General features: G+C 50.2%; 1 long non-coding RNA gene across 3 annotated transcripts in view; it reads left to right on the forward strand.

The window, feature by feature from the left end:
• The window catches only part of LOC116660104, a 29,102-nt gene extending 26,664 nt beyond the window's left edge, over positions 1–2,438 (forward strand). For all 3 annotated transcript variants that reach the window (XR_004315487.1, XR_004315489.1, XR_004315488.1), the window contains one exon: positions 11–2,438. This is a non-coding gene — a long non-coding RNA (uncharacterized LOC116660104). The remainder of the gene's footprint in view (positions 1–10) is intronic.
• The last annotated feature ends 8,765 nt before the right edge of the window (positions 2,439–11,203 follow it).

Genomic DNA, 11,203 nt, shown 5'->3' on the forward strand with positions numbered 1-11,203 from the left:
TATAATGCAGATTCCTGGGCCTCATTTCGGACTAAATCAGAGTTTCTGGTCTTGGAGCCTGGAAATCAGCATGTCTACCAAACACTCTAAGGAATTCTTCCACAGTACACCTGAGACCAGCCCACAATGCTACGCTTGGGAGCCAGACACTTAAATGATAGGAATGTTTTGCCCTTGTCTGCATCATTAGATGGTTGGCAGAAAATACCGCATTCATTTCTCATGGCTGAGCTACCTGGAATTCCATGGCATTCCAGGTACTGGAAAATGGTAGTCATTTGGAAAATGGAAAAGAAGTCTCAGTTTCCAAAGGGATGGGTCAGTTTGGATGAGCAGCGGTCATGCTTTACGGAGGTCAGTTTTTAAGATGTGTCTGAATTATTATGCATCCATATTATCATTTGGGCTTGGTTTTAAGAAAAACTGAGAGAGAAGAAAGTAGTTTATGTTGACCGATTATCTTGAAATTTCTGGTTATGTGGCCAATGTTTGAATCTACTTGATTTCTGAATGTTAGAGTCAAAATAACAAATATCATACATTGTCCATTTATTCTGTACTGAACACCTCACTAGGGCTTGTCAAACCTAGTCCTTAAAATGATCCTATGAAGAAGTTATCATTGTCCCCAGAAGAAGAAACTGAGGCTCAGAAAAGTTAAGCAACTTGCCTTGAGTAACGCAGTGTGGGTCTTGACTCGAAGTGAAGAGACTGCCGGGGCCTTGACGAGGGGTATCACCACCAACTTCCTCGCCAGTCCAGGATGGGCAGAGGGTGGACCCGGCTGGGGACCAGTCTCCCGAGTCTTCTCCTGTCCCCCTGACCTCTTTAGCCTGCTCCTTCCTGGGCCCGAAGCTGCCAGACTCTTTTCTCCTCCTGAGACAGTCCATAGTCTCAGATATTTCCTGTTGGGGGGAACTTTAACACCCAGATCTTCAAGCCAAAATTTAAGTCACCCCCTTCATGCATAATTTACTGTTCCTGGAAGTACTGATCACCCATTCACATCCCACCCCTCCAATGGGCTAGGACGGCCGGGGCAGTGGATTTGAAGTTGAAGGGACCTTACTGAACATCCAGTCCAAGTTCTTTATTTCCCGAATGAGACAAAAGACCACAAGCGGGAAAATGACTCAACTCAAGGATACCCAGCCAGAGAGTGAAGGAGTTGACACCAATGTTTTCAAGTTTATACTCTGAGTATCATAACAAAACTGACTCCACAGAATTTGTGTGAAGGGGTTGAACTGAGATAGCACAGTCCCTGGCATGGAGAACCGTCCGATGCAAGTTGTCCCCTCCCTTCCTAGAGCTGGGCCCTCCTGCTGCTCCTCATGCCCACATTCTCATTGAAGTCCTGTGCGTTAGGCTTTGTTACCCCTGTGCTCCCCAGGCATGCCAGGGCGTGCAGGAGTAAGCTGAGCTGACCCCGCTTAATCGTAGCAATAGGGGTGAAATCTGACTTGGCTCGCGTTATGTACTCTGGGAATGTTTGGGATTGCCGCCCGCTAGAACCCACCCCGCCTGACGCCTGATCCAGTGCTCTTTCCGTGGAAACATGCTGATGGACGTGCGGGGCGGGGACCAGCTACTTTGAAATGCTATGAATACCAGCATGGTGACAGACGCGTAGGAACACATGAGGCCACCTGTCCCAGTAGATCTGAAGTCGGCCGGCATGGTTTTATCATCAAGCGTTTATCAAGGCTGCTATGTGCCAGGGGCCCTGCTTACTCTGCGGTGAATATAAAAATGAATAGGATACAAGCCCTGCCCTCAAGGAGCATTTAATTTGACCATCGAGACAGACTTAGACATAAATAATTCAAATGTGAGGCAGAGAGCAATCCACGACTACTCTATTCTACAAAAACCAAAAGGAAGTACAGAGACTTTCCTCATTTGTTGGCATGGTGGGAGGGGGCTGGGCTAGGACAGGGGCAGCCCCCAAATGTCTCCATCTGTTACTGAAGGCAAGTTCGTGTGCCCGACGCACTGTGAGGACAAACAAACTGAAATGTCAGAGTTTAGAGCCGAGAAAGGTTGATTGCAGGGTCGAGCAAGGAGGATGGGGTGGCGCATGCCTGAGGAAACCTTGAACTCCCTGAAGGGATTCAGCAAAGCCTGTTTAAAGGCCAGGTGAGAGAGAGGGGTCGCAGGGTGCATGATCAGCTCATGCACAGTCCTCTGATTGGGTGATGTTGAGGTAACAGGGCGGTCAACACTGCCAAACCCTAGGTGCCCCTTCTGGGGGCCGCGTGCTCTTGTCAACTAGTTAATTTCTTCCCTTGGGTGGTGGTTTTTAGCATCTGGAAAACTCAGGAAATATACATGAGGTACTGTATCTGAGTACTTCAGAGAGGAGCTCCAGCAGAGGATTTGAGGGAGGGAATCTGACCCTGGAAGGCCCCACAGGGTCCTGCTCGGTTACAGAGAGACGCCACCACAGGGCCATGCTGTGTGTCACCAGGAAGGTGGCTCTCCAGCCCCTGTGCTCCTTGGCCCTGACTGCTGGGCGACCGTAGCTGGGTCACTGTCTCGCTCTGAGCCTCGTTTCTCCAGCAGTTTTGCATAAGCAAGAAAACGTCTTTCAGGTTTGGAGTTTGATGGGGACTGGAGTGGTCCTTTGGTTTAGACGTCTGCTTCTGGAAGGGACTGTCCTCAGCCGTGCAGACAGGTAAGAATCTGCAGTCCACTCAGAGAACAAGAAACCGTCGTTCTTTTTTTTTTTCTAGTCACCGTTTTGTGGCGCGGAGGGGAGCGGCAAGGTCGGGGGTGAGTGGGATGAGTGGGGACGGCGGAAGGGATGGAGAGGGGACTTGTAGGTCGGTGCCTGGCAGGGGGAGCTGGGTCACTCAGGGAAAATATGGCCTTGCTTTCCACTGGCAGATTCCCAGAGAAGCTCTAGCTGTTCCCCACCTGTCCCGTGCCCCCCTGCCCCGTGCTGCTGTCCCCGCCTGCGCGGAGCAGGGAGGCGATGATGAATTTCCCCCAAACGGCATCACAGACAGTCATAAATAACGCTTTGCTCTTTGGTGACGGCACTTTCCATTAGAGCTGCCTGTGCTGGGCTGTTGCTACCCCCAGTCTTCTGCCGGGGACTTGCAGTAAAATTTATCAGCGAGCTTTCTGCACCTAATAAATCATCCCCTCCGGGAGCCATCTGGCAGATAAGGCCAGAACCCACATGCTCTGCAGAGGCGGAGTCGGGGTGAGAGCCGCCCTCCCTGGGGCCCCAGGCCCTGTGGAGGGGGACTATCTCCCCACCAAGTCCAGGCCTGTCACACTCTTCCTGGCTTTTCTCAGCAGGCTCAGGGTGGCTGTTCAGACTCTCAGAACTGACTTCCCACTCCGGGGATGGCCTGAAAATCACCTCCTCCTCACGCTCTCTACCTGGCAGGTGTGCGTAAGGCCCTGGGGTCTGACGCCAGGCCAGGGAAGGGGTGCCCCAGGGCCAGGCAGGTGCTGCGATGGGAGAGCCTCTCACTTAAATCTTCCTTGACGTCTTCTAGTGTCTTGGCTATAGGCCACATGGAAATAATCTTATCATGATAAGAAACTTCCTGCTTCGATGCAAGACAGCTAGAAGCATCTGGTAATTCAAGGTCAACTTCCCAGGGTTATCCCCACTTTCTCTGAGCAAAACTACCATGATATTAGCGTTTTCCATCAAATATGGGTTCTTTTCATTAATAGACATGAAGGGAGGTTTTAAAACGCGCTGACCTAGAGGTAGAGACTCACAGATTCACGATCACAGTTCTTTCTTTCTGGCTGGAGGGGCTGTTTTAACACCTGTCTCAGAGGAAGCAGTGCCCACTCTCACAAGACCAGATGCAATCCTGCGGGTGAGGCATGCGGGAAAGGTTGGCTTCCTGGTTTTGGGGTCGGGTGCCTAGCAAGGTGCCGGGCGCACCTATAAGCAATCAGCACATGCGCTTTGAGTGTACAGGGTAGAATGTGGCAGCGGGCTAGAGTCCCTGACGCTGCCACCAACACCAAGTAGAATTAAATGATACACAGCAGTCTGGAGGCGGACCTCTCATCCCCAGCTCCCAGCAGAGTGGACCCTGCTCCTTAGGGTTAACTAGACCCTCTGTCCTGGGCCGGATGTAACCTTGTGTCCTGTCTCAGCTTGATCAAGGGGTGCTCTGAGCCTCAGTGTTCTCATTTATAAGATGATAGGGAAAGGCCAGGTAATTTGGGGAGGTCGTTTTTAATATTGTTGCTACTAGAATCTTCTTGATTTTTTTCCTTTGCTGAGGCTGATGTTTTCAAAGGCAGGAAGCTGAATGGTAAAACCGGTCAAAACTCCTCTCTTCCTGCCCTACATGGCCACTTCCCAGCCGAGATAACCTAATATTTAAGGCTCAAAGGTGGGGGCCCCAGGCAGCCAGAGACCAGTTCCCCGAACTCTTGCCGGGGCGCCCTTTCAGCAGGAGGAGACCTACCAGGCCGCGCCTGATTGCTGTGGTCGTACCCCGGGAAGCCATTAAATGGACCGCCCCAAAGACGCTTAGCTTCACTATGCATTTAATTTGGTGGTAATTGAATTTTGCCAACAAAGATTTGCATGTAATCCGTGATTTCATTTTTCAATTAAAATGGTTTCCTTCCTGTGGACGGGAGGCACTTGGCTCTTTTCCTTCTCACCGCACTTGGGAAACACCAATCCCTGACTTCTTCGGGGGCTGGAGTGAGAGGAGGGGAGGGGACAGGGAGGGGCAGGCCGAGGTCAAGAAGGGAAGTCGGGCAGGAGGGCAAGACCCTGCAGGAGGGCTGGCCAGGGAAGGGCGCCCCCTGTATCCTTAGGGGGCCTGGTAAACGACCTCCAGCTGGGATTTCTGGAGCTCAGTTTCTAGGGAGCTGACAAGGGCCGGGGGTAGAAGGCTTGCAGAGAGATAGGAAGTGCCAACCAGTTCTCCATGACCAAGCAAGGAGCTGGGATCAGACAATGTGCTGTGGTACCGGGGAGCAGGGCGGTGGCTGGCTTGATGGAGACCTTCTCTGGGTGAGCGTGGCCTCTGATAAAGGCAGGAAGCAACACAGCTCACTGGAGAAGAGGGCCCAGAGGAAGGTGTGTTTACGGGGGACAAGGACAGAAAGCAGAGGGTCGGGATGCACCCTCCCACCGCCGACCCCTGAAGGTGCGTGGATTTAGCTGAGCAGTTCCTACGTATGGATTCTTTTATCTTGCTGGCTCTGTGCTTAATTTCCTTGAGTCCCAATCTCCTCAGCCGTCCAATGGGCATAAATTAAATATCTCTGTGAGTCTGGAAGAGGCAGCCTGCTGGTCTGTGAGGGTCAGCCCGAGGGCAGGGGCCTGGTCTTCATAAGCCCAGTGCCCCACATGGTGCCTGGCATGTGGTCTAGAGTTCAGTAAACCCTGTAAAAATGGAAAATTGGCCAAATGAGATGATGTGAGGGAAAGCATTTTGTAAATCCCTATCCTGTTTTTGGTACTAGTACGGCCTTAGTATTTGTGAAAATGGGATAAGGTATTTGAATCAAGGCTGGGCCAGTCTTGGGCTGAGCCCTGGCTGGGGAAGGTCCAAGGACAAGTGTTCTGGACTGGATGCTCCTCTGGGAGTCAGGTCGTTGTGGGCCCCAGATGGGGGCTGTTTTCCCAGCCTGGCCCATCCCCTCTGTGGCTGCTGCAAGAATCATTCTGCTGCCTCGGGGCTACAGTTTTGCCGCTGTGGGACAAGCATGGAGAGGGTTTGGCACGAAGAGAGCCGGGGCCAGTGCTAGAGAGAGAGAGAGAGAGAGAGAGTGCGCGCAAGTGAGCAGGGCAAGTCTTTTTTTGGTGTGGTTTCTTTCAAGTAGAGATAATCCCTTCTACCTGGCTAGACAGCTGAACTGTTTTCATTTTTATTTTTTCAAATTCTGTAATAAATCTGCCAACCCCGCAGGGCTCGAGCCAAGGGCTCCTGCTTGCTGCATCTCCACAGAGGTCTCGTAAAAATGGTGTAAAATGAAAGAGAAAAATGCATATTTCACACTTTGTCGGCTTCGGGTCGTGGTGACTCTCAACTCACCCCCACTACAAACAGCTGACCTTCCCCTGGAGTTCGAGTACCTTCTGCTGGCCTGGAAGAACCCTATCTCTGTCTCTCTCTCTCACGGTCCCTCCCGTCTTCCCCCTAAACGTGCATATTTTGCCTGAGAGGCAGCAGGGCTATTTGTCAGCACACTACACTGGTCCAGTGCTTTCCAGGAGGGAGAGGGTGTAAAAGACCCCAGTGCGCATGTGCAGGCAGGCTGCATCCTCCATCCTCCCCACGCAGCATCCTGATCTCATTCTCCCCGGGTGCAGATTTATGTAGAATGTATGGATACGCGCTTTCCTTCTATTGAAGGCTGCCTTGTGTCTATCACAGGTCATTTTCAACCACGGCCTTGGTTGATATTAGCTTTGTTATTACTCAGTAGAAACACCAACCTTTCCAGTGTTAACCTGCCTCTAGTCTCCTGTCCAAATCTGCATCTCGGTCAGAATGGTCTCATTAGGCTCCACCAGCACGCCGGGTTCGTTCCCGCCCCTCGGTCTTTACCCCAAACAGTTCTCCTGCATCCATCCCGCCTCTCTCTATCCTGCCCAGCTGGGTCCTGTCTGCCTTCAGAGCCCACCTCCTCCTTGAAGCCTTCCTGCATCACCCCAGTCTTTAGAGCTCCCTCTTCCCTTGGGACTTGTTCAGCACCTATAACTCCTGTTACTCTCTCCCTTGGTCAAGAATCACACACTGCTTTTTTAGACTTTTTTTTTCCCCTAAAAAGCTGTTCTCACTTTCCCATATACCCATCATTTTCTTATTTAGCAATTCTTATTCCCCTGTCAGACAGTACTGTCTTACATATCTTTCTATCCTTTCCAGTGCCAAACACAAAGAAGGTGCTTAGTTAATGTTTATCCCCCCCCCCCAAAAAGTCCCCATGTGGGGTGGGGGTGTGGCTCTGGTACGGTGGCTTTATCTTTCTTGATTGGAGCAGTAAGCGAGACAGTCACACCCCGGGGGGAAGGGAGTCTTGACTTGTGGGGATGCTGCCGGTCAGATGTTCCCTCTTGTTTGGACGATGCTGGATATTATGTAGCTGTTGAGTGTCAGGAACGGCTGCGGGGCTCTCTGTATAGACCCTGAGATGCCCGTGTCTCTGATCACATAGACTGCTGAGATTTTTATGGTGATGAGAAAAACTAGCCTTTCTCACTGTGCCCCCTCCCTCTGTAGCCTCCCCTCCCCTTTACAGCCCTGTGTGTGCCCCACGTGCAGTCTGCACTGAATTCAGAGCAGGGAGTCACTAATTTAATTTTCCCCCATCTGTGTCGAGCGCTGTCCGACCTGCCACCTTGCTACGCCTCTGCTTTGTGCGTCCCACCTCGAGCCCTCTTTGCGAAGGTGTCTGATTTGTGGTGGTGCTTTGTAGCTGTCACGGGTTTCTTTGTTGGTGGTGTTCCTGCTGCTGCTCCTGTTTTCCTTGCAGCCCGGTTTTGAGCAGAGTGTTTGAGTAGTAAATATGGTTTACACCAACTCAGTGGGAAATAATGGCATTTATGTGCTGAAGTTATTTCCAAAACCTATGATATGTGTATCCAAATAGATCCACGGCAGGGCCCCGAGACTGGGGAGAGCAGACTCAATAAAACCTTCGCGATGGAGTATAAACAGGTGTCTGAGACTAGGGCTAGGCCAGGCGGTTCAGACAAAAGTACCTTCCACCCCTGCTGTTGGCTCTGAACTGAAGCTGTACCGTCAATACTTCGCTTAGCGCTGGGGGACGTCGGAGATATTTTTGTGATCCTATTTATCGGCTAAATGTTCACTGACATCCTTTTGTGCATCTCACATTGAATTTCTCCCTTTTCTCTGTACCCACCCTCAATGGTTTTAAACCTTAATTGCCCTGGATTCGGGTATGGAAAAAAAAATGTGCCAAGAAACTACGGGATTGGCTTATAAAATGGGCAGCCCTCTCCTCTTCCAAATGGCTTCCGGGTTGGGGGACCTTATTGGGTGAACTTTCTGAGCGATGCCTCTAAGCTCCGTCTTGGAGCTGTCGTCCTCCAGGTGGAGAGCCAGGAAAGAGAGAGAGAGTCAGGAATGCTCAGAGGGGAAAGCTGGATTGCTCCTGACAGATGTGGCTCTGGCCTGGGAATTTGGGAGCTGTAGGTTTCTTGGATTCCTCGACTCTTGACTCCCTCTCTGTCCTCATCTCTGGAGCTCGGAGAGCACTAGTCCCCACGTCTGACCTGTGTCGGGAAGTTGGAGGTTGCGTCTTGACCCTGGAGGGAGGTCTGGATCGCCAAGGGGTCAGGCAACCTTTTGCTTCTCTGAGCCGAACGCCGCATGACAAAGTCATGGGAAGGGGTTTGGATGGTTCTCCAGCTTGTAAATGCCAAGCAGAAATCTTGTTGCAGTTCCTAAATGCCACATTTCGGCGTGTTTATTGTTTCCCCCCCTAACGGGGAAAGATGGTGAATGAACTAATAATTCAGGAGCCGAGAACATGTTTATTTGATTTTTAGAGCTTTAGCAAATACAGTGTGTACAAAACCCGGTGCCAACAGCATGCATAATTCCTCCAGGAACGGGGCTGATAGAAAGACAAAGCTTGCATGCTTCAAAATGGTAACCAATATTTACACATCTGAGTGACTAATTCTCTCCTCCGAGCAGGAGAACAATAGGCGTAATAGTCAGGTACATTAATGCAGAGCATGCCTGTCTGGTGACTTGGATATTTGACACATAAACAAAGTTGGAGGGTGGGGGGGACGAGGAGGGAGAAGTGGAGGCTTTTTATCTACCTGTGTAACCATACACCAAACAGCAGGTTACAAGCACGCTCGGAAAATGCTGACCCGATGCCGTGGGTACCTCCCGAGCAGGATCCGCACGTGATTTGCGGCGCTGCGGGAGTTCTGGAGCTGACCTCATTAGCGGCGCGTTTCCTGGCTTGTTAGCATCATATTTGTATAATTTACAGCACCTTCGTTTTTATGGAATGTGTTTCTTGTAGAGTGTAATGGCAGCAATATATTTAACCTATCGTGTTTAGGAATGCTTTTGCTGGAGGCGGCCTGCAGATATAAAGGGGACATTTTCCCCTCTCCTGCGTGGGCCTTTTAAAAAATTTTCATCTTGGCTCGCTTGGCTGCCACATACGTGTGTGTGTTTGCATGTGTGTGCGTGCTTATGCGTGTATAAATATATGCGTGCGAATGCCTGGAAGATGTAAAAGGGGCCCTGGAGGTGTGACTCTGTCTTCAAGGGTTATCCTTGGTCCCTTGGCTGTCTCCATGGCCGGTGGACTTAGCAGACCTTGAAGGCCTAGATGTGTTGCTTTGAGAAGACGAATTTGCAAACTGGAAAGGGGGCCCAGACAGGTTAGCTGCCTGGGAATGATTGTCTTCAGGACGGGGCGGGGGGGTGGGGTGGGGTGAGGATGGTGTGAAGACGCCAAATGAGGCAGCACACTAAGGGGAGTTTTTAAGTCTTCATGACCTCCTGGGGGCTTTTGTGCAAAAACGACAGGACAGAAAAATGGAAAGAATATGTCACTCGGGGAGAGATCCTCTCCAAACGCATTCTTATCTCCAAATAAAAATGAAGCCTGTGGAGAGAGTTGTGTACATGCTTTTCCTCCCTGACCTGTGTGAAAAAGATAGAAACAGCCGGGACCAAATGTTTGAAAAGGGGATAACGTCTCAATTTGGAGGGCACTAAGGGGAACGTGGGACCAGGAGCCTGGAGAGCTGATCCCATCACCTGCCCCGCTGCTGATCGCAACCTCGGGCAAGCTGCTTTACCGTCCTTGGTCACAGTGTTCACTACAAAATGAAGCGACTGGACAACGGGGTCGTCTCTCTCTGGAGTCTGAGGTTTCTGTCACTTGTCTATTCTGTTCCCGAAGGTGGATGACGCCGAGGCTGGGGTTCTCAGCCACCGGATCGTCTGAGCGGTGTTCTTGAGGGTGGCTTGCAGTGACCCAGAAGAGAGAAACCCAGCTCTCCAGGAACTGTCAGTGTGTCTCAGTGACATCTGTCAGGGGGCCAAGAGGGTGAATAGACTAATAATTCAGGAACCGAGGACACGGTCGGGGGAGTTTCAGAGCTTTAGTGAAAAACTGGCGCCGGAGTGTGGAGAGCTGCATATTTTCTTCCCATAATCACTTGTTGGCCTAAAGAGAAGCTGACCTCAGGGGCAAGATAAGTAGGTAGGCCCTGGACTTTGTCAACCCGCGATAGAATGATAAGAAATTAAGTCTATTAAAATGACCCTGGGCCCAGGGACAAAGTGTATCCAACTGTCCAGGCAGGTTAGGGCTCTTTCTAGCTCGCCCCCCGACCCCCCACCTCCCACCATCTGAAATTTTTCTGCTACCGATGTCTCCTCCAGTGGCCTCTTTTCACTGATTTGAGAGGATTTGGGTTTTTGATTTTACTTGCTAGCTATGTCCCTACGATCCCGGAGTGGCTGGAGTCTACGGCAATCATTCAAAATGCCAAAGGTGTTTAGAGCCAAAATTTGAATATATGTTTCTATTCAGAATTTAAAGGCAGCTGGCTTACTGGGCTATTTGTAGGTACCTCGTGGTGAATCCTTTGGCAAACAAAAACAATTGTTTTGTAAAGTCTAATTTGAACTTCTCCTGAATCCTGGAATATTTACTGCACACTCATTAGACTGAGGCATCCAACCACAATTGTATAACATTCCTGCCTTCAAGGGGCTCCTCTTTTAGCTTCCTAATTTGGATTTGCATATCATTTGCATATGCATCCTAATACATATAATAAAATGTAGACGGTTTCAATATCCAGGATCCACTCATGAATTTGGTTTCAAAACTCTGCAAAAATTAGATCCTTATTATAAATGTTTATTCAAAAACTCTTATGTAAGTCGCCCTTGACTGATTTGGTGACTGGCTTGTCTAATGTAATGGTAAAAAAGGGTTGTGAACCCAGACTCAGATTAGTGGAACAGGTGTGTGGTGGCAGAAACTCTTTCCCTTCTATTAAAATAGACGCCACATTTTTCCCTCCTTCTCTCTGCCTCTAGTTCCTCCACTTTCTCTAGCTCATCCCATCATGTCTTGCCTTCTTGGGATGTAGGACTGTGACTTAATGTTCATGGTTTCCTCCATCTGTAGTCCACCTGGACTTATGCATATCCAGATCTCCTCCATCTTAAAAAAATGC

The sequence above is a fragment of the Camelus ferus genome, chromosome 26 (genome assembly GCF_009834535.1).
Source record: "Camelus ferus isolate YT-003-E chromosome 26, BCGSAC_Cfer_1.0, whole genome shotgun sequence".
NCBI classification, from domain to species: Eukaryota; Metazoa; Chordata; class Mammalia; order Artiodactyla; family Camelidae; genus Camelus; species Camelus ferus.